Below are 25903 nucleotides of genomic sequence, written 5' to 3'. Positions count from 1 at the left end.
AAGTGTGTTCTTTCACAAGTCTGCAAAGTTTCAGTGAAATGCAGGGAGTTTTGGCAAACAGCACCATTGTTGATATGCGTGGTTATAGATAGATTCCCATTTTCAGGAAGGATAGTAGGGCAGCTGTGCCTGATTGTAGGTCTATATTGCTGACATCAATCAGTGGCAGAAATATAGAACACGTTTTACGCTCATATATTATGACATTTTTGGAGAACGAAAATATCCTCTGTGGAAATCAACATATGCTGCGCAAAAGAATTAAAGGGTCACTTCTTAAACTCCGTAATTTTCCCTCATTGCGACGTAGAAGTTTGAAATTTGGCTCAAAAATGCATCTACCAATCTCTATAATTCTTCGCACGTTCGGGCACCCATGATCCTCTAGAAGCAAACCGAGTCATGCGAAAGCAGCGTGGGGGAGCCGATCGCACGATATCTTCAATTAGCTTCCTCTCATGCCTGCCTCATTTTTCAAACCGTTGTTTGATTTATACACCATAGTGCCAGCATATAAGGATATAAAAATGCCTGTAAAGATGCAAAACAGTCGCGCGCTGTGACTTCATCCTTAGGCAGCAAGGTGTCGACACATGAAAAAAAAAAAGAGGAAAAATGCCAGAGCTCAGACGTTCGTATGAGAAGACACATTGGCACTAAATTATCGCACTCCTCCTCTTTACACCTCTGCGATGGAGGTCGGACCCGCGACGACGCCCACTGTTCGAATCACCCGCGATTTTCTTATAGATGGCTAAGGAAAACATTTCAGACACAGCGTTGCTAAGACAAGAGACCAAGAGGTTTCAGCAAGTGGTATAAAATGTTCAAATGTGAGTGAAATCTTATGGGACTTAATTGCTAAGGTCATCAGTCCCGAAGCTTACACACTACTTAACCTAAATTAACCTAAGGACAAACACACACACCCATGCCCGAGGGAGGACTCGAACCTCCGCCGGGAAGTGGTACAAAGAGAGCCAATAAAGCCACCCCTTCCCTTGGAGTGTTCGTTTATACAAATTTTGCGGTCAAAAACGACAGTTTACAGTGCGAATAGCAACAGGACCACGTTCTTGACAATATTTCGCACTGTCGACACCCCCTAGACGATTGAACCCATGTCTTCTGACATCGTGGGGCTGTAACAACATTGAACGTGATCTGGCCCCTTTACAGTGCAGCACGACAGCAAATTTTGCTCTGGTATACAGAATGTAACAACTAGGGAGTCGTTCAAAACCATTCCACCAGATTTGAACGTGATCTTTCGACCCCCTGAGAGCCTGCAATCCTGCAAGCAGCTGCTAGAGAAGCAATGTAGCGCTACTCACCTGTAGGGAGTCGAAGGCGTTGCCTTTCTGCAGGCGCCTAGGAATCGGTCAAGGATGTCTCAGTACATGCACATTTCTAAAGTGCTAAAAAAATGTGCGTGGCTATGACAGATCGTGTTGCCGAGCTGGGAGCGACTTAGACGGACCCTTTGCCGTTTTATTCATCCACGTGTGTGTCGCATCCCACATTACCACACCACATAAGGGCGCAAAACAGGAGGGCTGAAAATCATACATACCCTTTGCTCCTTCGGATCACGATCAAATTTCATCGGATGGTTTTGAATGGTCCCCAGTGGTTCCACTCTGTATATCCAGAGCAAAAACTGCAGTCAAGCTACACTCCAAACGGGTCAGGTCACGTTCACTGGGTTCGCAGCCTCATCATGTCCTGAGAGAAGGGCTCAGTCGTCTGGGGGAGGGTGGGTTCGGCAGTGTCAAAGGTTATCAAGAACGTCGGCCTGTTGCACATTGCTTTGCAGACTGCACGTGACAGGGTGGTTTTATTGAAGCCCTTAATGCCAGCTCCCATGGCCTGTTCGTATCAGTTCTGATCGGCGTTGTGTCTGAAACGCTTTCCTCAGTCATTCATAAAAGAACCGCTTGACTTCAACACGGGGCGTCGCGCTTCTGACCTCCGTCGCATTGGCAGCAGATATCGTTAAGGAGGGCGTGGCGACCTTCCCACAGTGTGACACGTCCACTGTGGCGTTGCGCAGCACTGCGGTGAAATTTGGTGCCAATGTGACGTTATTAACCCACCTTGCACGTCACGTGAACTTCTGAGCTCTGGACCTTTTTCCTCATACGTGTCGATACCTCAATGTTTGAGGTGTCGCCGCGCTTTTCCTCTCCAGAGCAAGATTGTAGCCAGCTTTTTCTGCGTGGCAATGAGTGAAAATGACGTGGCTTCAACGAAGTAACCCTTTAGTACTCTAGCGCAGTGCATATTCAGCAAACTGAAATAATGCGAAACTCAGCTGGCTGTGTTCGCCCTATTAACATAAGTAGCGCCGAAGACATCGGCGCTCAGGTTGACGCCGTGTTCCTTGACCTCAGGATGGCATTTGATACCGTCCCATACTGCCGTTTAGTGAAAAAAATACGAGCTTGTATAGTACCGGACCAGATTTTCGATAGGATTCAAGACTTTCTTACAGATAGGACTCAACACGTCGCTCTCAACGGCACAAAATACACAACTATACAGGTAATTTGTATATACAATGCACCGTGAGTAAAGTCGAAAGGTGCAGACGGCTGGTTGGAAATGATGCGGTTGTCTATAACAAAGCGGCAACGTCAGACATTGTAGCGAATTGCAGGAAGAGCTGCAGAGGATTGATGAATGTTGCAGGGACTGAGCACTGACCCTGAAAGAAAATCAACAAACCGTATTGCCCACACTCGGGAAAAGAAATCTACTCCTGTACAATTACACTATTGATGACATATTTCTGGAAACAGTAAATGCTGAAAAATACCTAGGAGTAACCACCCGGAATGACCTCAAGTGGACTGACTACACACACACACACACACACACACACACACACACACAAAATAGCAGGAAAGGCAGATGCCAGACTGAGATCCACAGGGAGAATCTTAAGCAAATATAACTCATCCACGAAAGAAGTGGCTTAAAAGACGCTTGTTCGAGTGGTTTTTAAGTATTGGATCTCAGTTTACGATCCTGACCAGACAGGACTGATAGAGATACAAAACATCCAAAGAAGAGCGTCGGGTTTCCTTATCGGATCGTTTAGTCGGCGCGAATGCATTGCATTACAGAGATGCTCAACAAACACCAGTGGCAGACGTTACAAGAGAGGCGCTGTGCATCACGAAGAGGTTTACTATTGTAATTCCGAAAGAGTACCTTCTGGAAAGAGTCGGGACGCACAGTATTTCCTCCCACATAAGTGTCGCGACATGGCCACAACGAGAAATTAGAGACGATACGGAGGCTTACCGACAATCATTCTTCCCCCGCGCCATTCGCGAATGGAACAGGGAAAGGAGAATTAGTTAGCGGCACCAGAAGTACCCTCCAACACGCTTGCTGAGTACTGATGCAGATGTAGAAACTGAAGCAAACAGCCGACTAATAACCAAAATACAATCACATGCACAACTTCGCCGACATGCGAGTAGTAGAACCCAATGCTTTGTACGAAACGGCACATGTTCAACAGAAACGAAAGCGTAGTAGTTCTGATGTTCTTAGTATAATTACAAAAGTGATTTATCAGACAGAGTCAGCAGCACAATTAGATTGTTCATTGATGATGCGTCTGTCAATGGGAAAGTATCGTCGTTGGACCTGAGGATGACTTGGACAATATTTCCACTTTGTGTAGTAAAGTATGTGTAAGCTTTCTATAGTAACTTGTTATCAGAATTTAATTAACTTTTGGCACTCGACTGTTTAATTACTAAGAGAGCTCACATCCATTGATCGTGTATACTTCTAACAATGAACTCGTGTCCTAGCGTAAAAGTCATTATTGCAAATACAACTGGAAAATGGATGAATGAAAACAGTTCAAGATTCACGACGCTTCTAGCATTATTATCAAATATCATTCGCTATGTTGAAATCACAATTCTTTCATACACAATTCCATTACCGGCAATAATTCTTCCAGTTATCTGAAATAATCAACGAAAGACACATGCTGCATCTCGTCTCTCTCCTGTTAATTATTCTTTGTCCACTGCCTTCAGAATACTATGGTTTTTTTGTTTTTTTTTACCAATTCACAATGGTTTCGCATGGCAGACAAGGACAGTGAAACATATTTCATGAGAAGTCCGTCAGGTGCCCGTATTTCGGTTTCAGTTTACCTATACGTATTTCGAACGGGAAGCTCGAGCATAAGGGTTTCCAAGTACTATTGTAGTTTTCTTGGCCTAGTGAAGCAGTCGCATCTGCGAAATGCTGTTAAATTAACTAAAACGGCATGAGAATGCTAGTGAACAGTAACCTACAGCGCTTTAAAACAACTGCATATTGCACGAATCCTTTTAGTTGGTAATCCGTGATACAGTTTCTCCAAGTTTCATTTTAATTATACACATATTCTCAAAAAATATGCATAAAAACATTTGTCATGTGGGCTATTTAGTTTCCTACATAATCACGTAAAGTAGTTCTACCCTATAGATAATTCACATTGGGGATAAAAGTTTCCTATCAAACGCTGAGTCTTTCTTATACAACTGCTTTCACAGAGAAAGTGATGAGCTGATTTTAGAAAGAACGGAAAGAAAATGTGAAATAGTAGTTTGCATACTATGGACTGGGGTCTTTAACATAAAGTTTACTGAACGTATTGAAAACACCAGTATCTGCTTTTTCATGAAGCATGTGACGTGATTCTGTTACTGTGTGTCGGAAAAATTATAGTTGCCACCGAACGTCCAGTTCACGCCTTTTTAGTTGTGTATGTAGGATTTTTTAATTCGTTTTTAATATTAACAACAATGTATCCAGTTTCACGCCAGTGTCCAGCTACTGCTAATTTATTGGGTTGCAAAGGCGTAAAGCTGCAAGACCTTCTCTAAACCTCACTCCATTCATTTTGACCTGAGGAAAAGCAATTTTATAGCCATCCGCTGCGAAACATTCAACTTTATTCTTTACCGGTTTCGGTTATTACGGCCATCATCACTGGGATAAAAGCTGCACATCAGATGGGTCAAAAATGCGTACAAGTCGTAAGTGACTCAACACTATACAAAATACAACGATGTTCCACAGTGGTATGCAAAATGATACCACTGTGGAACATCGCTGTATGTGACACGCAGTTTTGACTCATCTGATGTACAGCTGCGCTTCCAGTGATGATGCTGATAATAAAAACCGAAACTGGTAAAGAATAAAGTTGAATGTCTGAAGTTGGTGTCTATAAAAATGCATTTTTTCATATATTTAGAAGCTGCAGCACGTTACCTACTTAAAGTAATATATAGGAATGGATGCAGTTATGGGAGTTGGTTTTACAATCTCCAGACTGTGGTAGTTTGTGTTATTTCGTGTATTTGGTGTCTGGAGTGAGAGCTTATTTTTATACAAAAACTAACCTTAATATTGTACTGCTTAAGAATGTTAATTACTTTGCATGAGAATTGCAAATACGTATTCGGTATGCTACACTTTCATTCCTTTTGTTTTCTGGGCATGAGTCTTTCTACCGTCCTAAGAAACATTTCGGCTGTTTAAAATCCATTTCTGTCTTTATAAGAAATGGTACATGTTCCGCTTCCATAACGGCCTGTGTGTGAAGTTCTGATAATTTCTGAGGACAAAGGCTCCATGTGTTGGAATACTGCAGCCATCTGTTTTCACATAACGGAGTACGTGGTCCGGATGCAAAACGATCAAAATGTCCAAAAGTGTGTGAATTAGTAAGTGACCAAACTGCTGAGGTCATCGGTCCCTAGACTTACACACGACTTAAGCTAACTTATGCTAAGAACAACACACACACCCATCTCGAGGGAGGATTCGAACCTCCGGCGGGAGTGGCCGCGCAATCCGTGGCGTGGCGCCTCTAACCGCGCGGTCACTCCGTGAGGCTGCAAGACGATCGCACGCCAAAGAAGATTATTTTTGATGATGTACAGAACGATATGAAGAAGCTTTGCAGACAGAGGCTACCCATGAAGGACGCAGCCAAGCGGATCGCCAGTCACTGCTGACACGGCGGTGCAAAACCTCTCGACAGCTTGCGGTTGACCGCCTGAGTGGCAGCAGATGGTACCCCCAGCTGGCGGTAGCCCAAGGAGCGGCAAATCGGCTGCAGCGTATTTAAAAGTCGAATAACAGCTTGAAGTCAACAACCTTTTGCCGATTCTACGAGACGAAAACTAGGATTCACAGGAGCCAGCGCAGACGACAGAACACGTGTAACAGATTTTAAGTACGGTACGCTCTGTTTCAGAAGTAAAGAGAAAATAAAACGATTTTTATTTCTTGAATCAGTTATTGTACAATTTTGCTCTACATCTGACTGACCCGTGCCGGGAGATAATGAAGCAGTTTGCGTCTGTCTTGAAGCGAAACTGTTTCATTCAAAATAATTACAGCGTACTTTCACAAACGTAAAAAAAGTTTATCTGGGTGGGGTATTGACTGTTACACTATAATAGCCATTTGCTTAAGATATTTTTAATAAGAATCCCAGTGTAGTGATGCTGAATACTGGCCCTACCTAAATGTAAATGTACATTGGTACAATGACATCATACTGTCTGCTCTGATTACGTAAGCAATACGTCAGTAAGATAAAAAGCTAAAACTTTCAGCACCCATATGGATGGTTTGCTTACCACAGTGCTTTGCTAGACAACTTCCTGTTAGATGTGGTGACGCCGTTACCTTTTTCCGACTCTACCCATTTAATGTGGACCTGAAACTACGGTGCAACTCGGCGTTCTTCCCATTAACAGACACTGCCAAAGGGGAGAAAAGCTATAATTGACAGACAAAAATCCTAGGAGTAAAGGGGGATTAAACCACAGACCTTTTCACCTGTAGCCTGCGATGGAGATACAGAGTCACACTGTTACATCAGTACCTACATGTAATTTCAACTTGCACTATTTTATATAGTTATTTTATCTGAGCGCTCCCTCTTAAAAAGGGTGTTTCGTCAGTCAGTATGTAACTCTCTCTCTCTCTCTCTCTCTCTATCTCTCTCTCTCTCTCTGTGTGTGTGTGTGTGTGTGTGTTTATTGTCTCATATGTAGTGTGACAGCCAATCGTGAGCACTTGTGAAAACCATGAAGACAAGCTGATTACCTCTCGGATGTTTATATATTCCAGACTCTAGTAAACAGGGAGAGGAATTAAATCTAACTAAAGTGTAAAATTAAAATAATTATAATTTCCACGTCTTCAAAAGTATAAGTACAGTATGCAAATTAGTGCGCCTCTCTCCTTCTTACTCCTCCATACATCCATATATAAATGTGGTATACGCGTAGAGTAAAATGGATGATTTCTCAGAACGTTCAGGCACAGCCTAGACGGTAGTTTATCTGGAAACAAGTCTTTAGATTGTGGCTAAGCCATTTCTCTGTGATATTCTCTCTTCCACGTGTAGTAGGCAAGTGGCCATCAAACTTCTTTGCTCAAGAGCCAATACTGACATTTTGGGGTGTAACCTCGGGCCACGTATGTACTGAGCTTATTATTAATTGATAATCTAGATAAATTAATACGTTAAGAGCCCCCGGTGGATGCGATAAGTTGGCCACCTACTCGCAAGTACTGTTCGTTGAAAGTCGGCACCATTCGGAACAGTTCGTGTCGCCTGTTCTGTGTTTCAGATTGCCGCCATCCTCAGCAACCCCAAAGTTGTGACACTGTAATTACCTGACAACGTGTTGCTATGCTGTCTGTGTGAACAGATGATTAACTGATTAGTAACTTCACTTATATTGAAAAGCATTATGCAGTATCAGACACGAAAATGTCTACAAACGTAATTTTTCATGTACTCGTTGCATTGTATCATAACATCCTTCACTTAATTTCATATTCTTTGATACAGATACGACGTCTGTTCAAAAAATTCCTGAACATTTGTAATTTCACGCCAATGGTATGTTGGAGCGATATACGGGTGGCATCTCGGCACACGACTGTGTTTAATGAGTAACTGCCGAAGTTTCATCGCTCTATGTCTTGTAGCTATTGTTCAGTGCTGTAGTGTGTAGAACGTTGTGTCGCACTGTTTCGGAATTTCGAGATGGCAGAGTTAGACCAGCAAGGCGTCTGCAATAAATTTTGCGTGAAACTCAATAAAACCTTAATATTGACACACCAAATGACGCACGAAGCCTACGGCGTTACGAAAGGTTCACACGGTTTAAAAAGGGCCGGACGGAAGTTAAAGATGACTCTCGTTCACGAAGGCTTTCGAAGTCTACAGACGACGCTCTTGTAAGGAACGTCAACGAAATTGTGCGTGCCACTCGAAGACTGAGTGTCCGAGAGATTGCAGAAGAATGTAACATTTCAGTTGGAATATATCGAGAAATCCTGTAGACAGACCTCGCAGTCTGTGGATCGCGCAAATGAGAACGATATGTTCCTTCAGAGAATCATAACTGGTGATGAGACGTGGGTCTACGGTTATGATGTTGAGACCAAGGATCAATCTTCACAGTGGGCCAGCAAACTACATAGAAGAAAATTCCCATATGGCGCTTCGTGCGATCCATCAAGTGGCGTACCAAGACTGCTTCCGAAAGTGGAGACGACATTGGGAGCAGTGTATCAATTGTGGAGGAAAATATTTCGAAGAACACCATGCACAATAAGTACAAGGTAAGCGTAGAAAAATTTTGTAGATAAGGTTCTGGAATTTTTTTAACAGCCCTCTTAAGTACACATCTTGATGACCGTCAATAACGCGCATTCACCAATCCATGTTACTTCCGTGTGAAACACGTACCATAGCAGCTGATCTGTAGGCATGGCGCGTCCGTGAGTTGTCAGTACTGGAAGACAAACAATAAATCATAACCCCCCCCCCCACCCACCCACCCACCTCTCCCAACACTCCATCGACCGCGCTACTTACACCTCGTGCCTCTGACGTAAGCGGCCAACTTTACTCAGCTCATGCCGGGTTCCCCAGTGTAAATTGAATTTAGGCACGTCTCAAAACATTACTGCCTCTATAAGTATTTTTGTTTGTTACTGAGGAGGAAAACTACACTCTTAAGAAGCTCTTAACGTTAGTTGACGTTTTCGGTTTCGGCTGTTAGCTTTTAACACTATTACTGCAAGTTCGCGTGAAGTATAACGCTCTATTGCAATCTAGCGTTACGCTCTGGTAGGATTTTTGAAGTTTGACCGTGTTTTAACCTAATGGGCAGAGGGTATCGAAAAGTATTTTCGTTTCTATGGCAGGTAATAAAAAGACTAACAGACCGAGTTTTGGAGATAATGAAAGTAATAAAATGCATACAAATGAAATAATCGACGGTCGCCAGCCAAATTAGGCATAATACTTTAAAACATTAAGTTTAAAAAAATGAACATGGATTGCTGAAGTGACTTTCGTTTATGCTCCTTTTAAGTAGTGTAATGGATACACACAACTAAAGAACGAACTACGTAGTGGATAGCAATAGATAGCTTTTACACAAACCAGCGGACATAGAACAACTAAATAATACTTCACTCACAGTAATAAAAGTTACTATTGCAATCATTAATTGATTCAGTACTAATTCAACATTAAGATGTTACTAAAGACACACTGGACTGAAATTGGACATGGAAAGAGTTCTGATTTCAGCTAACACATACATACTACAAATAAAATTAAATAATCCTACACCTATACTTATTATGCCTTCATTATTAGCAATGTCACAGATTAATTTTAATAGCAAAGAAATTTCAATTTGAGAATAGATTACTGTGGGGATCCATAAACTGTTACTTTCTTTACATGCAAACTCTGAAATTATTTCGGACACCAACTGCAATTTAATAACATTAAATTTTTAGCTCCACTTGCAATAGTTTATGTTTAAATGCTTTAACACAAGTTAGTCAAATATGAAGCTCAACCAATTTCAGAAAATAGTTCATAATATTAATCAATGCAAGTTACTTTTCAACATAGTTCAATATACGTGCCTTTCTCACCACCTGTTCAGCAGGTAGCTTTGATAACAACATTCAACATAAATCGGCTTCCGATTGCCTCACTTGGCACCTTTGGTGTTGACTGTACAACTGCTGGCTACTGACTGCGTAATGTGCCCTCTCTCTTGCCGCCCAGATTGACCGCCAAATCCACCTTTTCTCACGTGCGGAGCCCCTACACCATTTCCTTATATAATGCAACTTCCCTAAGTGTGAACCAGTATTCAAAGTACAATTTCTCTTTTACGAGCATACATATTTTACGAAGTTTCATTATTTCTAAATATTATCTAATCTTTACAATATATACATCATAAACTTCCACTTTCCCTCTGACAATTCAAAGATCTTAACTAGTACAGAACAATCACTTCGTAGTTAATTACACATAATAACACTGTATAAGCTACTTACATTCGATAATGGTGTTACAAGTTGCGAGATGCATATTGTTGTAAAATACGGCTGAGATCCACACAATAGTTGATTCGGGCCGCAGTTGACGACCACTATACTAGGTTCAAATGGCTCTGAGCACTATGGGACTTACCTTCTAAGGTCATCAGTCCCCTAGAACTTAGAACTACTTAAACCTAACTAACCTAAGGACATCACACACATCCATGCCCGAGGCAGGATTCGAACCTGCGACCGTAGCGGTCGCGCGGTTTCAGACTGTAGCGCCTTTAACCGCTTGGTCACCACGGCCGGCCACTATACTAGGCCGCCAAGGGGTGCAAGACAGCTTTTGGGAAGTTTGGAAACCAGAAGAGAGGTCTGGCAGAATTGAAGCCGTGAGCGACGGTTTGGAGTCCTGCCTGGATAGCTCAACCGGTAAGGGGATTACGCACGAAAAGCAAGTTTCCAGGTTTGAGCGACAGTCCGACATAGTTTCAGTCCGTCAGGGAGTTTCACGAGGACACATGCATTCTGGGACTTTAATGGCTTTCATTAAACCTAAAAGCATTCAGATCGAACAGAACAAAAAATGGTGGAGAGAAACAGATAGAAAAGATTCAAGCCCGAAAGATACGTCAACTGAAGTTTTTAATAATTCGTGTCGGACGCCAGCGATAAGGGGATACGGGACGCTCGCCTGGCCAGGTAGCAGGCGGGCTCCGGCTTATCTGCCACTTCCCGCCTTCAGCTGTCACACACGCCCAGGTCCTCCATCTTCGGGGACAGCTGACCCCTCTTCTTTTTGTGTAGTCGCCTCTCCGAGATGCATCCACAGCCCGAATCCGTCAAGATAAACATCGCGCGTGGCGCGCCCGACTGTGGGTGTTGTGCAAACAGCGCCCAGAACCTCCTGCCACAGCCAACAGTAACGCTGCACCCCTCCAGTATCGCTGCTGGCGGATTTCCTGCTCTGGCTCCCTACATCAGTGTGTGCCACAACTCTCGCTCTGCCACTGGCGAAAACGCACCCCTAGCTCCAAATCATCACGAGACGGTCGTATTGTTCTCACTTGAAACATTTCCCATGTTTCATAAAGACGGGCAGCTGTATCCGTGTCAGCGTTTTCCTTGTTTTGTAATACAATATTGCGAGCGGTACGTCGTAACAGCTTGTGTGGCACCTTGCGCTAGATTAGAGTTCCGTTAACGCCAAGCACATTAGCGAAACAACTTATTCTATCTTGTGAGCAACTGACGTTTTGCAGGAACCTTACTTGTAAGGTATAATACTTTTTCATACCACCAGGTAAGCAGTTTTTACCATATCACTTAGACAATGAACTCACATCATTTAATTATACACTGAAGAGCCAAAGAAACTGGTACACCTGCCTATATCGTGGAGGGCCCACGCGAGCAGTCAGAAGAGCCGCAGCATGTAGTATCGACTCGAATAATGTCTGAAGTAGTGCTGGAGGGAACTGACACCATGAATCCTACAGGGCTGTCCATAAATCCGTAAGAGTACGAGGGGGTGGAGATCTCTTCTGAACAGCACGTTCCAAGACATCCCAGATACGCTCAATAATGTTCATGTCTGGGGAGTTTGATGACCAACGGAAGTGTTTAAACGGAGAAGAGTGTTCCTGCAGCCACTCTGTAGCACTTCTGGATGTGCGGAGTGTTGCATTGTCCTGCTGAAATTACCCACGTCCGTCGGAATGCACAATGGACATGAATGGATGCAGGTGATCATACAGGATGCTTACGTACATGTCACCTGCCAGAGTCGTATCTAGAAGTATCAGGAGTCCCATATCACTGCATCTGCACACGCCCCACACCATTACAGAGCCTCTACCAGCTTGAACAGTCCCCTACTCACATGCAGGGTCATGGACTCATGAGGTTGTATCCATACCCGTACATGTCCATCCGCTCGATCGGAAGGAGTGGAGTGTGTCTTAAAAAGGCGTTAAGAGCATTTTATCACCTTTTTTAAATAGATGTACTTTACGTTTCTTTTAGATGGTTGTAGGAGTTACGCTATTCAGCCTAGCAGCTACTGCCTTGTGGTCGCTAATCCCTGTATTCGTAACGATACTCATTATTTGTCCAGGATTATTTGTTGCTAAGAGGTCAAGTATGCTTTCTCAACCATTTACGCTTCGAGTGGGCTCATGAACTAATTGTTCAAAATAATTTTCTGAGAAAGCATTCAGTACAATTTCGGATGACGTTTTATGCCTGCCGCCGGCTTTAAACGTATCATTTTTCCAGCATATCGAGGGTAGATTGAAGTCGCCACCGACTATAATTGTATGAATGGCGTACCTATCTGAAATGAGACTGAAGTTTTCTTAGAACTGTTCAGCAACTACATCACCTGAGTCGGGGGGGGGGGGGGGGGGGGGGTCGGTAAAACGATCCAATTAATAGATTAGTCCAATTGTCAGGTATAACCTCTATCCAAACTATTTCGCAGGAACTAATTCCATTTCACTACAAGGTAAACTACTTCTGACAGCAATAAATACTCCACTACCAACTGTGTTTAATCTAGCCTTTCTGAACACTGTTAGGTCGTTTGAAAAAAATTCGGCTGAACTTATTTCCGGCTTTAGCCAGCTTTCCGCACCTATAACTATCTGAGCTTCAGTGCTTCCCATTAGGGCTTGGGGCCCTGGTTCTTTCCCAACACAGCTACGACAATTTACAACTACAATACATATCGTCTCTACAACTACCTTACTGTGTTTTACCTGCCCCCTTTTAGACAGACGCCCTTTCTACGATTTCCTGAGACCCTCTAACCTAAAAATCCACCCACTCCCTTCCACACAACCCCCGCAATCCGTGTAGCCGCTTTCTGTCTGTAATGGACTCCTGACCTATTAAGCGGACCCGGAAACTCACCACCCGATGGCGCAAGTCAAGGGATCTACAGCCTACACGGTCACAGAACCGTCTGAGCCTCTGATTCAGACCCTCTACTCGGCTCTACACCAAAGGCCCACAGTCGGTTCTGTCGACGATGCTCCAGATGGTGAGCTCCGCCTTAATCTCGGAAGCAAGATTGGCAGTCTTTACCATTTCCGCTAGCCGCCCGAAACCAGAGAGAATCTCCTCCGATCCAAAGCGACACACGCCATTGGTACCGACATGGGTCACCACCTGCAGTTGACTGCACCCTGTACTCTTCATGGCATCTGGAAGCACCCTTCCACATCCGGAATGACTCCAGACGGAGTGCACACTGGATTGCTTCCTCTCCTTGGCAGCCATGTTCCTAAGGGGCCCCATTACGCGCCTAACGTTGGAGCTCCCAATTACCAGTAAACCCACCGTCTGTGAATGCCCAGACCTTGCGGGCCGAGAAGCTTCCTCTGTAACAGGGACATTGCATCCGGTTCAGAGACTTCGCCAGTCACAGATAACGCCCGAAATCTGTTCGTCAAACGAACCGGGGAGGCCCTACGATCGGTCCCACGGAAAGTTTTTCGCTGCCTGCCAGACTTTGAAATGATCTCCCACCCGACCACGGGTGAGAGTTCAACCTCAGTGCAGGCAGTACCCGGGGCGACCACAGCAGTGACCGATCAGCTTGTTTATGGTGTCTTGTTTTGCAGTCGCTTTCAACAGCAATTTGTTTTATTACATTTAATTCTTGTGTGTAGTTTTCTGGTTTAAGAGGAGTTCTGTTTATCCTGTGGAGCATGTGTGTGAAAATGGCACATTTATTCACAGACGCAATATTTGGAACTAAACAGTACACACGTAATAAGTTTTATAATGGTTTATAAGTATGCTATATCTGCGTGTTTTATAATCAAAGAACCCACTGGTGATGGCGACATTTGTCGCTCAAACCAGTTTAGGAATGAATAACAAAAGTGTTTTTCATCACGGCGGACTCATAATCCCATATTGTTGCTTTTGTATGCAAACACGGACCAATGGAAGAGTTTCAAGATAAAATTACTGCTTTAGATCCCGCTATCGTGATGGTAGCGGAAGAGCAAAAACTTTCACCGATCAGTTTACTCTTCGGGCAAATGTAGAAAATGTTACTGTTTGCAAGAAGTATTTTCTTGATACAAATCAGCTGGGGTCGTATTTACCCTTGCATATCGATATCACAGATAACCGTGAAAAACCTATTCTAGGCAATAAGATAAATCATAGCAGTGTAATTTCATACATAAAATCTTTTTTGGCATACTGTAGTCACTATTCTAGGAAAGATAATCCTATAAATAAGTATTTGCATCCTGAACTTTCAATTCACAAAATGTACCTCCTTTACTTGGAAAAAAAAATTGAATCAGAGGGAACAGAAAGAGTAAAAGAGAAAACATGTCACAAAATTTTCAGCAACAAATTTAATTTGCACTTTAAGCCTCCTAACAGAGATACTTGTCGACTCTGTTGTGCTTTAGAAAAGAATGTCCATGCAGCAGATAGGTGAGAAATAAACCCTTGTTACAGAGAAGAAACATATTTGGAGAGCTGAGCAGCCTAGAGCAACATTCCGCACTGACAAGGAGAAAACCTCAAACAGTGTTTACGCTTGCACATTTGATCTACAAGAGGCCTTACATTTTACAACCCCATCGGCTTACTACTAAAAAAAAACATGTACATGTACAGTTTGGAAGTCCATTGCTTCAGTACTGACATGTATGTTGCTGACGAAGCAAGTGGTGTAAGGAGATCTCAGTATTTTGTCATTGATGTGAAGAAGCAGTCAAAGAATAATGACTCCAACGACAAGCATACCATTTTATATTCTGATTGCTGTTGCCGACAGAACTAAAATATAGAAATGCTACTCATTTTTCTGAAGCTGGTTTATGACCTAGGTTTTTCAGCGAATGTAAGAGAGCACAAGTTCCTGGTATCTGGTCATTTGTTTCTCCCAACTGATTCTGGATTTGGAATAATTGAATCTGCAACCAAAATGGTGCTACATGTCTACACACTGGAAGATTCAGTCCATCTTTTCAAATCCTCAGAGCGGTATATTCCACATTTCAAGGTTAAATTAAAAAAAAAAAAAGCACTGTTAATGGTCGAGCCTTCAGCTGGCTACACGTAAGGTGGTTACTAGTGGTGAAAGGCTCCCCATTCCAAATATTTATCAAGCAATCTCTAAATGAAGATATTTTTTCTTTGAGGTAATCTTAAGCAAAATAAGGGTGGAGAACGATCGTTACTATCGTCGTCACCGGTCATTCAGGAGCCCCTGTAAAGAATGCAACGAAAATCTCTGTAGTTAAGAATAAGGACATGATGTATCGCTTGCCCTATACACCACGAATTCACCATTACTTCCTCAAGAACCTCCCACTTACTACTACGACAAGTGTTACAGTAAAAAACGAAGAAGATGAAAATGATAAATATGTGTGCACTGATTGACTTGAATTGTGCTGATATGGAATGTGGAAAAAGGCACAAAATCTGTATTGTAATATTAAAAGTGTTACAGCTATTAAAAAACACACTGACCGTTTAAAAACACTGCGTAAATTGAATTTTTTGCTCCAGCTAATAAATTGAAATTCACAACCAGAGCTAACTAAGTCCATTTTTTCTTGTTCCTAAGTAAATTGTTTAGCGTGGTTAGTAAATTATTTCATACGCGTGCCAAAATTTAAGTTAAACTATGTCCTAGTCATTAAGCAGATTCTAAAATCAATTTAAATCTCCAGGAATTCTTAATGAACCAAAAATTTTAGGACACGATTTCTTTGTTCCAAGCGGAGTTGGTCCAATTTGGTTCTCAACCACTCATAATACACCCATAAATCGCCACCTGGTACTATTACTATAAAAAAAGCGAAGGCAAAATAATGTCGATTTCTCTGCTGTACATTGTAATTCATCATTAACGATAATGAGAGCTGTCAACATTTCCTAGCCGTTTGACGTAATGACATCAAGCTTCTTTGAATGAGCGCAGCACTTTCTTTAATTTCCGCGATTGTGAATGATAGCCGCCAGCGACCAACAGATGGCTCTGTCTCCGCTCATGGAACTGTCGTTACGTGCTGAATGGCGGTAACTTGTGTTCAGCGACTCATTCAACAATTGAGCGACAAAACCAAATTTTATAAAAATATACAAAAACCACCAGTATCTTAATTATAAATACCGTTTCTACACTAACGATAGTATGAATACGACCTGTGTTACGTTCCGTAACAGTAACAAGAGATAAAAACACGGATACAGATTTCAAGCGTAGCGCCGAATTGTCGTTTTACTCTCGCCTTGGCGGACGGCGTTGAAAAAAGCGGCGCGTTTGACTGGGCTGCAAGACCCACTTCTATTATTGGAGGCTGTTGACGGCCTGTGTTCCGGCGAACACGGGTGTAGGTTTCCGGATGGACAATGGCGGCCTCAAAACAAAGCGCGGTTTGTTCCGGGGCACAAAAGAGCGCCGGTTTGCATTACGGCCGGCTTGACGCCTCGCCTTCCTGCGCGGGCCTAACTGCCTGTGACGTACCCTGGGTTTGTGACGGTAGGAATGTATACCGGCCGCCGCTTCTCACGCGGTTCTGGCTGCTGGCCGGGGAAGTCAGCGGGTAATGTGTACACCCCGAAGCGGTGAACACACTGAAACCAAGTTGTGTACGCATATCACACATGATGTACACTGTGTACGGGCTGAACAGAAAGGAACGAACAAATACTTTTGGTATCACGTATTAGAATTCATTTTTTACGCCTCCTCATAATGCATTAATAATACAATGAATAGTTGGGACCGCGCAGGAACAGCACACACCACATGGAACTCTTTCATACATGTATTGTTCAAAATGCGTTCACGGTTACATCTTGTTAGCTTGTTATAATTACGTCACAGCAGGAATTTTGTGTACCGGGCAATGAAAATCCGCACATGATAATTTCAAGTGCTGGCTGGCACTTACAGTGGCCGAGTCGCTCAGAATTTGTTAAGTAAAGCTGTCATCAGACCGAATGTTGGTTCGAAGACAGCGAAGCTTTGCAAGGCATCGTCCTGTTCGAGATAGTATGCCACTACCTTCCTCCGACCTTCGAAGTGGCTTAGGCAACCTGTTGTAGGGGGCCGTACAGTTTAACGGGAACTTCGAACCACGTTGCGGCTTGGTATGTTTCAAACGCATAACTTATTGCTACGGATGGAAGTAGCTGTAACTGATGGAGAAAAAAATTAGAAAAGAAATTGAAGTTCATGGGGGAGGAACACGTTTCGATGATGTGCAAGTCAGTCAGTTGAACAGAATAGATAGCGTCTTTGAAAAGAGCTATAAGATGAGCGTAAACATAAGTAAAACATGGCCAATGAAATATGGCTGAACTAAATCAGATGATACTGAAGTACTGTAATCGGAGCAGGAAATGAAATGATGAAAGTAATAGATGAATGATGTTATTTAGGTCGGAAAAACCTAATGACTGTAGAATTAAATAAGATATAACACGTTAACTGGCAATATAAATACAACATAGTTCACAAAATAGAGAAATATAGGTATAAGATAAAGAAATACGTTGAGTGTTGGAAGAAAAAAAATGGTTCAAATGGCTCTGAGCACTATGAGACTTAACTGCTGTGGTCATCAGTCCCCTGGAACTTAGAACTACTTAAACCTAACCAACCTAAGGACATCACTCACGTCCATGCCCGAGGCAGGATTCGAACCTGTGACCGTAGCGGTCGCGCGGTTCCAGAATATAGCGCCTAGAACCGCTAGGCCACCCCGGCCGGCAGGATTGCGATACTTATGTAAAGATACGGCTTTACAAGAAAAATTATGTTTCCTTAGGGGCATAGTGCAACATTAATTTGGAATGGTAGCTGTTCATAATCTTCATGTCCACTGGTGTACAGTCCTGGAGAGAAAAGTCCCAGGAAATAACACGAAAATATCACTATTCGCATTGAAATAGTGGAAGATGTTAAGTAAATTTGTTATACCATGTTCATATCATCACTCATTATCTATGAAGTCATATAAAGTTGTTTGCTCCATAAGTAAATCACAGCAAAATATTTATGAATCTGTCAGCATACAAAGATATTTATATCACCATTTAGGCCATAGGTAGGCCTACATTATACACCAACAGGAAGTATCAACACATGGAGGTAAAAAAGAAAGAAGAGGTGACATTACGTCAGAAACTTGAAGCCGGTGTCCGCCATGTTAACTAACCCAAAACGTTAGGTTCATCGCAGTGACACTTCCCGTGACGTCATGCTGACTTGTATCGTATTACTAGAGCAAATATACATCCAACAACAGAAAAACGTTCGAAATTGCCTCCCTGACACTATGTTATTCATGTAAGCTCTATAATTTTTAGTATTTAAAACAGTTAAAGCGCGCACACGACAGATATAATGAACAAGAAGCGCTAGTAAACAGTAGTGTGCTAATGTTTAGGGCTACTTAAAATGGCGCCCACCCTGGCTTCAAAACAACGTACAGCGTAAGTCTGTAGTGCCACCTCCCTTCTTTTCTTGCCTCCATACATCGATTTGTAAACTATATCTTTGGAACGAGTGGGCTGCAACTGTTTTTAATTTCCATTGTTTGGGGCATCGCTGAGCGGTAGAAGTACCTGGCTGTTACAGACACAGTTGTAACAAATGTTCACACATTTCGTCAAAGACCTTGTAAAAAATAACTAGACTCACTGATGGCGCTGCAGTCGCGGGATAGTTTGAACCTTCGGCTGGACGCCATTATAGTGGTTGTAGTCTGAGTGTTGTGTAGTATTGTTGTTTATGAAGACCCCGATTCAACGTTGTATATTTGTTGGGGAGTACATACAGTATTTGTTACTCGTAATTGTACTGTCTGTACATTCCAATCAAAAGAAGTACAATGGTGAAGGGTTGTGCAGCGATTAATTGTACAAATAAATTCGAGAAAGGAACGAATATTACATTTCACAGGTATGTGAATATTTTAAGTTGTTTTGTATGTCAGTGCGCTTGCTTAATAAATGTTTTTGTAACACAGTATTAGCATAATGTCTGTGCATCTATTTGTAGGTTTACTTTCTCAAAACCACAGCTGTTACAAAAATGGTTACACGCTGTCAGGAAGCAAGACTTCCGACCGAGAGAATACCATTTTACATGTTCTGATCATTTTGAAGAAAGTTGTCTTATCGGTAGTGTTTTCATGGTCTAGCTTAGGTTGAAACTTGATAATTTGGTCGTGAGTTGCCAAAGCACTATGCCATATATAACGCACTTCTCGTCATAAAATCTAAAGCAAGGTAGAGTCAGAAAATATCTATTAATATAGTGGGCAAATCTTCGAGTATTTTGATGCATTTTGCGTACATCTATCGTAAATGAACTACGAAAAATGCTAGGGGTCCAGTACATAACTTTTAGCTACGGCAAATTCCATGTAGTACGTAAGGTAAATTCATAAACAGTGACTAGTTGCTGTTTGTTCATAAATTAAAAAGTATATTGTAGTAACGTATTTAAATGAGGCATTATGTTTGCGACCTAACTCAAGGGAAGGCATTTTATAACCAAAATCGATGTATAAACATTCGAACTCCGCGCATCAGTTTAGCACTCTAATGGCCTCCGCCCAGCTATTCAATTTGTCCGCTCTTCACAGTCGACCACTCGTGCGGTTGTGGGGGCCTGCATTTAGTAGATTGGGCGTACTTCAATGAGTGTGCAGTATTCTCTTTTATGTCTTAATGATGACCAAGCAGCCACAGATGCAGTTAATGTGAGAGGAACTGCTAATATATCTGGTATCCGATGCGCAGAATGGAGCTTAGCCACCGTTCTCTTGGGTAAATTATTGCAAAATATCAGTACTCACAGATACCTTGTATCCAGTTTGCGAACTCTGTCTATTTACGTATAATACGATACACGTCAGAGAAAGAATGAAATTTTATGAACATAACTTTTATCTCCCCATATCATTATACTGTTTTCCAGTCTTACCTTTAAAACAATACAGTCATTCCTGTAGCTCACGTAGTTAACTGTGGCACTCAGCCCGATTCTAAGAATGGAAACTCGCTTATTCAGACTGTGTAATAGTTGCATTGCATCTGAGTAGTTTGATTTTATCCGTTTACGGCTGTTAATGTTGACGTATTACATGCTTGTGATCAACACACGTATCAGAATTGCCGTTACATTTTTATTGCAGATTGTTTCACACACTTGTAGGAAAGTGGTTGCCTGGTCTTGGTGCGAGTCAAGAGTATTGTTTTTCATTTTTCTTCAAAATCTTGATTTTGTGTTGTTTAACTTGCGTTGTGGTTGATTCATCTTGTTATGCAATTAACGTAATGTTTTCATTTACATGTCTTCTTGGTTGTGTAATAGTGTTACTATGACAGCACGTTTGTGTCAAATGCTAAAATGTTGAGTGAAATCGGTCTTTTAACGGTTTTCTGTGTCCTTTGTTGAGTACTTGACTCCTTTCTTTATCTTGGGCACACGAAATTTTGATGGCGGTCAGTTTGAATTAACTGGCGTACCCAACGGCGAGATCAGCAAACAAGTATATACGTTGTCTGCTTTGCAATTGTACTCTATATAGAATACATACGCGCGTGAAGGTAACAGCTTGCGATTGATCGAAATTTTTATGGAGTGCGTGTTGAATATGGGGGGGATACAGCCCGCCCCCCCCCCCTTCCCTGAATGAAGTATCATATTACACCGGATAAAATGACTTCAGAAATCAGCGAATATATTACTTCAACAGATTCAATCATTTTTTATAACTATGTAACAACATAGGTTGCAATGTATTTCAAATACATTTTAATACAAGAATAAGAGCGGCAAATAGCTTACTATCTAAATCAATAAATATCATTTAACCTAAAATGGGCGTCTTATTATTTATTAATATACAATGGATGTACATTAATGTACGAGTACCACTTACAATAATCAAGAGAGCTAAATATGCCGGGTATGCCCACCAACACTTAAATTGCTGACCCCAGACAAAAACTTCGAAATCGCCGGACATCTGGGTCAAATCGCATTATTTTCCCGGGCACACATATTCTGTAGACACATTTTTACCCTGAACTCCGACCAGAAACCAAGCAGCACCAAATATTACCAATTGTCGGTGTCCCTTTGTTAAGCGATATTCCATCCCCCCCCCCCAACCCCCTACAAGCCATTAGCCCCCCTCCCCTTGACCGACTTCTAGAATCGCCCCTGGCCAGCACCGCATTATTAAAGGGAGACATCATTACATCACAAGATGCATAACTTTGAAATTGATCCTTCAACACTAACGATATTCACAATTGTAATTTATATTATTTATAGTATTTTATCTACGCTCCAGTTAAAGAGCCGGCCGATGTGGCCGTGCGGTTCTAGGCGCTTCTGTTTGGAACCGCGTGACCGCTACGGTCGCAGGTTCGAATCCTGCCTTGGGTATGGATGTGTGTGATGTCCTTAGGTTGGTTAGGTTTAAGTAGTTCTAAGTTCTAGGGGACTGATGACCACAGATGTTAAGTCCCATAGTGCTCAGAGCCATTTGAACCATTTCTTTTTTCAGTTAAGGATTGTTGATGGAGAAAGCAGCCAGCAACAAATACTCTTAAAATGGCTTTATTTTACTGCTATGATGTCCATTTGTAGACGCCTGCGCTAGGTTTACTACAGTATTAGTTTCGTCAGTTGTATGTCGTTGCGCACCGCATATATTTGAGTATTTAGCGTCACCTTAAATGCCGCGCGGATGACTTGAGTAATGGAAAACACCTAAGGTAACTACGTTACAAGTCTAGTTTTCGTCGTTATGCACTTCTAAAAGCATTTGTGGCTGCTTGCGTTCTCCATCAGCAACTCTTAATTAATTTAACTGTTTTTCTTCCTGCATGAATAGCGTAAATGAAAGAGTGAGAGGGCGCCCTTATATTAGCAAACAACGTATTGACAGAAATTGCTTTCGTCAGGGATCGTTACGAGAGTCACAGAAGAGGAACCTAAAGAGACGCGTAAAGGACATTGCCGAACATACATGGTACGTAGAGTATCACCGAGAAGATGGCAAACGGTGTCAAGGATGTCGGAGATTGGCGAAAATACCAATTTACGATAAGGAACCGTGGTCCGGAAATCATTAAGTGGAAAGTTGATAAGCGAAAATGTGGGCGTTTTTAATTTAGTTTTCGTCTGAAGACAATGTTAAACGTCGAAGCAGACACATCTTTCTAATAATTTTATTTACTGCACAACTTCCTGAAGGTTATTCACAGTAGCATTTCCTAGCTTACATGCGGATATGAAATACTGTATTTCGGCTAGGCAAAACCCATTTACGTTGCTACTCTCGTAGTAATAAATATTACGACTTTTAAGAATGGCTTGATACAGTCAGTGTAACTGAAATAATTGACGTAGCACCCATTTTTTTTTTTTTTTTACCTCGGATTAACTTTCTTATTGTTGTTTGCCGGTAGAGTTTAACGCGCTGTTGCCATCTTGTTCTGTAGTTTTGCAACGTAACTGTATAATTTAATTGAAGAACCGAGAAAACAAATCCAAAAAGCATGTGCTCCACAGTGAGTTTGAAACGGCAGCTTCGTTCACCCACGCTGACTCCGTGGCGCAACGGTAGCGCGTCTGACTCCAGATCAGAAGGTTGCGTGTTCAAATCACGTCGGGGTCAAAATATTTTTCTTGCGTATGACCAAATGAGAAGAAAAAACGTGTAAGCAAAAGATTTGTTATAATGTAAAACAACGTAGCTACAGCTTGTAAAGCATCAAAATTTGTTCTAAATCAGTTGACCGTTTAAATCGGTAAGGATGAAATATAGGCCTCAAGTGACTTGTTAGCGTCATTGGTAATTGTTAAAGAATATTGGTTTCTCTCTGATTAGTAACGACTGACAAGTTATATGCACTTAAGCGCTGGTTAACACACACAAACGACACCAAACTTTGAAAATATTAATTTCGTACAACAAAAAGGAGAACTTACTTCGCAATGGGTGTAAATGGTTTACACACGTCACACTTGTCTTTCCATGTGCGTGTTACCGACAATTGCCGACAGCGACCTGAGGTGCAGTGAGCGAAACACGATATAGTCTGCTGGTTTTGCCATTCGGATTTAGTTTTTTTTTTCTTGGTTTTACAAAATTAGCCATCATCTACTTCAAATATAAACATACGGGCATAAAGCAGCGACGCGGTACTTATTACTACTGGCTTACCGCGATTCACTGACAGATGACCGCCTGATAGCTGTGGGGAACTGGCACAGATCAAGCATGCAATAGCCAGCAATGCAGAAATGGCGATTTGGTGGACCTCATACAACGATTGTACAAAGGCAGGGAAGAAGGGTAGGGGATGAAATGACTGGATTAGAAAACTGTGACGCGTCATTAGTTTTTAGTTTTGTAAATCGATTACTACGTACGCATTTCGCAGGGTACGAGCTCTCACATGTTACACGAATTTGTTCTCTCTTGTAGCTCTCATTAAACAAAGAATAAAAGGTGACCATTAGTTCTAAGAAAGAGGTGGCAAGTAACGGTCTAAAGTGCTTTAAACTACTCGCAAAATAGAGAGAGAAGCAAAGGAAATATATATTCTTTACGAATTTCGCTTTTTTTTTTTTTTAAATCTTATCTAATCTCGTGCAGCCTCTCACAGATCTCACGAATCTCATGCCTCTGTAGATTACCGAGATGTTTCGTATCCGTCACACCTGTCTCTGAGCCGTACTGGAAAACTGGCAGAGGGTATTTCGTATCAGTGTGAAGCGAGTGAATACCGAGGCCCTCCGCACACTGAGCGACTCAAAAGCAATTCGTTGCCGACGTGAATTGGTAACGGGTCGTCAACGAATCACTTGATGTGCACTTCCAAAGGGAGGCCCGCGCGGAAGACAGACGTGGCGCGTACGTCACAGCTCGTGACACTGCAGGTCTTCGATGATGATGATGATGATGCTGTTTGGTTTGTGGGGCGCTCAACTGCGTGGTCATCAGCGCCCGTACAAAGTCCCAATTTTCACACAGTTCAGTTTTTACACTGTGCAATTATAGCCACTGTCACGAATGATAATGATGATGATGAAATGATGAGGACAACACAAACACCCAGTCCCAGGGCAGAGAAAATCCCCAATCCAGCCGGGATCGAACTCGGGACCCCGTGATCGCATGTCTTCGAGTACCAGCAACCGTCTCTGGCGTTGAGCGGGTATCTATTTCAGACGAGTTTAACAGTTCTTCTATGCGCATTTAAATGCATGCAAGTTCTCGATAGCACACGACAAAATTAAGACCTTCAGTTGGTACCATTTCAATGAAATATTGATTTCCCGTGGGCCCTCCATGGAGCCGAGCATTACCGAAGTGTGGCGGACAAGCCTGCTACCGTGAGTCAAAAGTTCGTTGCAGGGCCCATGTATCTCGCTGGTCCGGTTAAAGAGGGTTCCTCAAACGGCGCGACTGCGTAGTGACTCCGTAGTCAGTCGCTTGCAACGCGTTGTCAACCAGTTGTCGACGAATCGGCGACCGTGCTCTCAAGCGATCTGGCTTGCGTCGTGTTCTCGAACACAGCTCCATATTGGTTCAATTTGAAGACGAACAAGCAGGTTGTGAACATTAGCTTTCTATGGGAAAGCCGAGCGCTCCCATTTTATGCAACTACATGCTCCGAGGCTACTGCAGGAGGGTTTGACAGAGAAAGCGGAATGTGTACACCTATTGTTTAAAATAAAATTAGCGGTATGTCAACGGAAACAATTATACAGAAAATTGTAACACCATCGATAGTATTCCTTTGTGTGACTAGCGACCTCTGTCACTCAATAAAATTACGTTGTCAAGTGGAAACGAACAGTGAAAAGCCCCATCTCTCCGGTACGTATGAATACAATGGTGCTAACCTACATATGATTTAACGAACGCAAACCAGCATCACAAAAAGCACGCAAACCATCTCAAGATATTTGGGTTTTCAAAATAAAAGTAACGATGTGTTACGGCGGAAGAAGTCAACTGCACCAAGTCACAGTAGCACTGTTTACTCGTTCTGTAAAAATCCATGAATTTCGAATCGCTCGGTTATAGTTCATTCGTTGCTATTAGGTTGGTGCATAAGTTATTAGCGTTTCTGTTTTGCATGTTCCTACAACAGTTCCTATAGATTTATTTATCGATTGTTATTTTCGATTTGTAGTTCACTGTAGCTATTTCAGTTTACATATTGTCAGTTGGAGGTTGCGAGGGTGTAGTTGTGGACGTTATAAAATGGAGTGCGAACTGAGTTCAGTAGAGGGATGATAGCAGCGGAGGTAGCCAGAAACACTTGCGTCGTGTATGGGGAGAATTCCATTGGACAGAGCACGGCAAAAAACTGTTTCTCTCGTTTTAAGGAGGATCGTTTTGATCAGTGACTTTCCACATTCAGGAAGGGCTTCGGGTTTTGATGAAGATCGTTTAAA

At 42.3% G+C, this 25903-nt stretch overlaps 1 protein-coding gene and 1 non-coding gene across 2 annotated transcripts in view; one reads left to right on the top strand and one right to left on the bottom strand.

Moving 5' to 3' along the window:
• LOC124593941 (frizzled-4) overlaps positions 1-25903 on the bottom strand; it is a 468332-nt gene that overhangs the window by 60716 nt on the left and 381713 nt on the right. The gene's annotated exons all lie outside the window — the stretch shown is intronic.
• Trnaw-cca lies at positions 23037-23108 on the top strand. Its single transcript has one exon. It is a non-coding gene; the product is annotated as a tRNA-Trp (tRNA).

Source organism: Schistocerca americana, chromosome 2 (genome assembly GCF_021461395.2).
Source record: "Schistocerca americana isolate TAMUIC-IGC-003095 chromosome 2, iqSchAmer2.1, whole genome shotgun sequence".
Taxonomy (NCBI): domain Eukaryota; kingdom Metazoa; phylum Arthropoda; class Insecta; order Orthoptera; family Acrididae; genus Schistocerca; species Schistocerca americana.
Note: the sequence above shows the minus strand (reverse complement) of the source record. Positions and strands in the feature narration are given on the sequence as shown.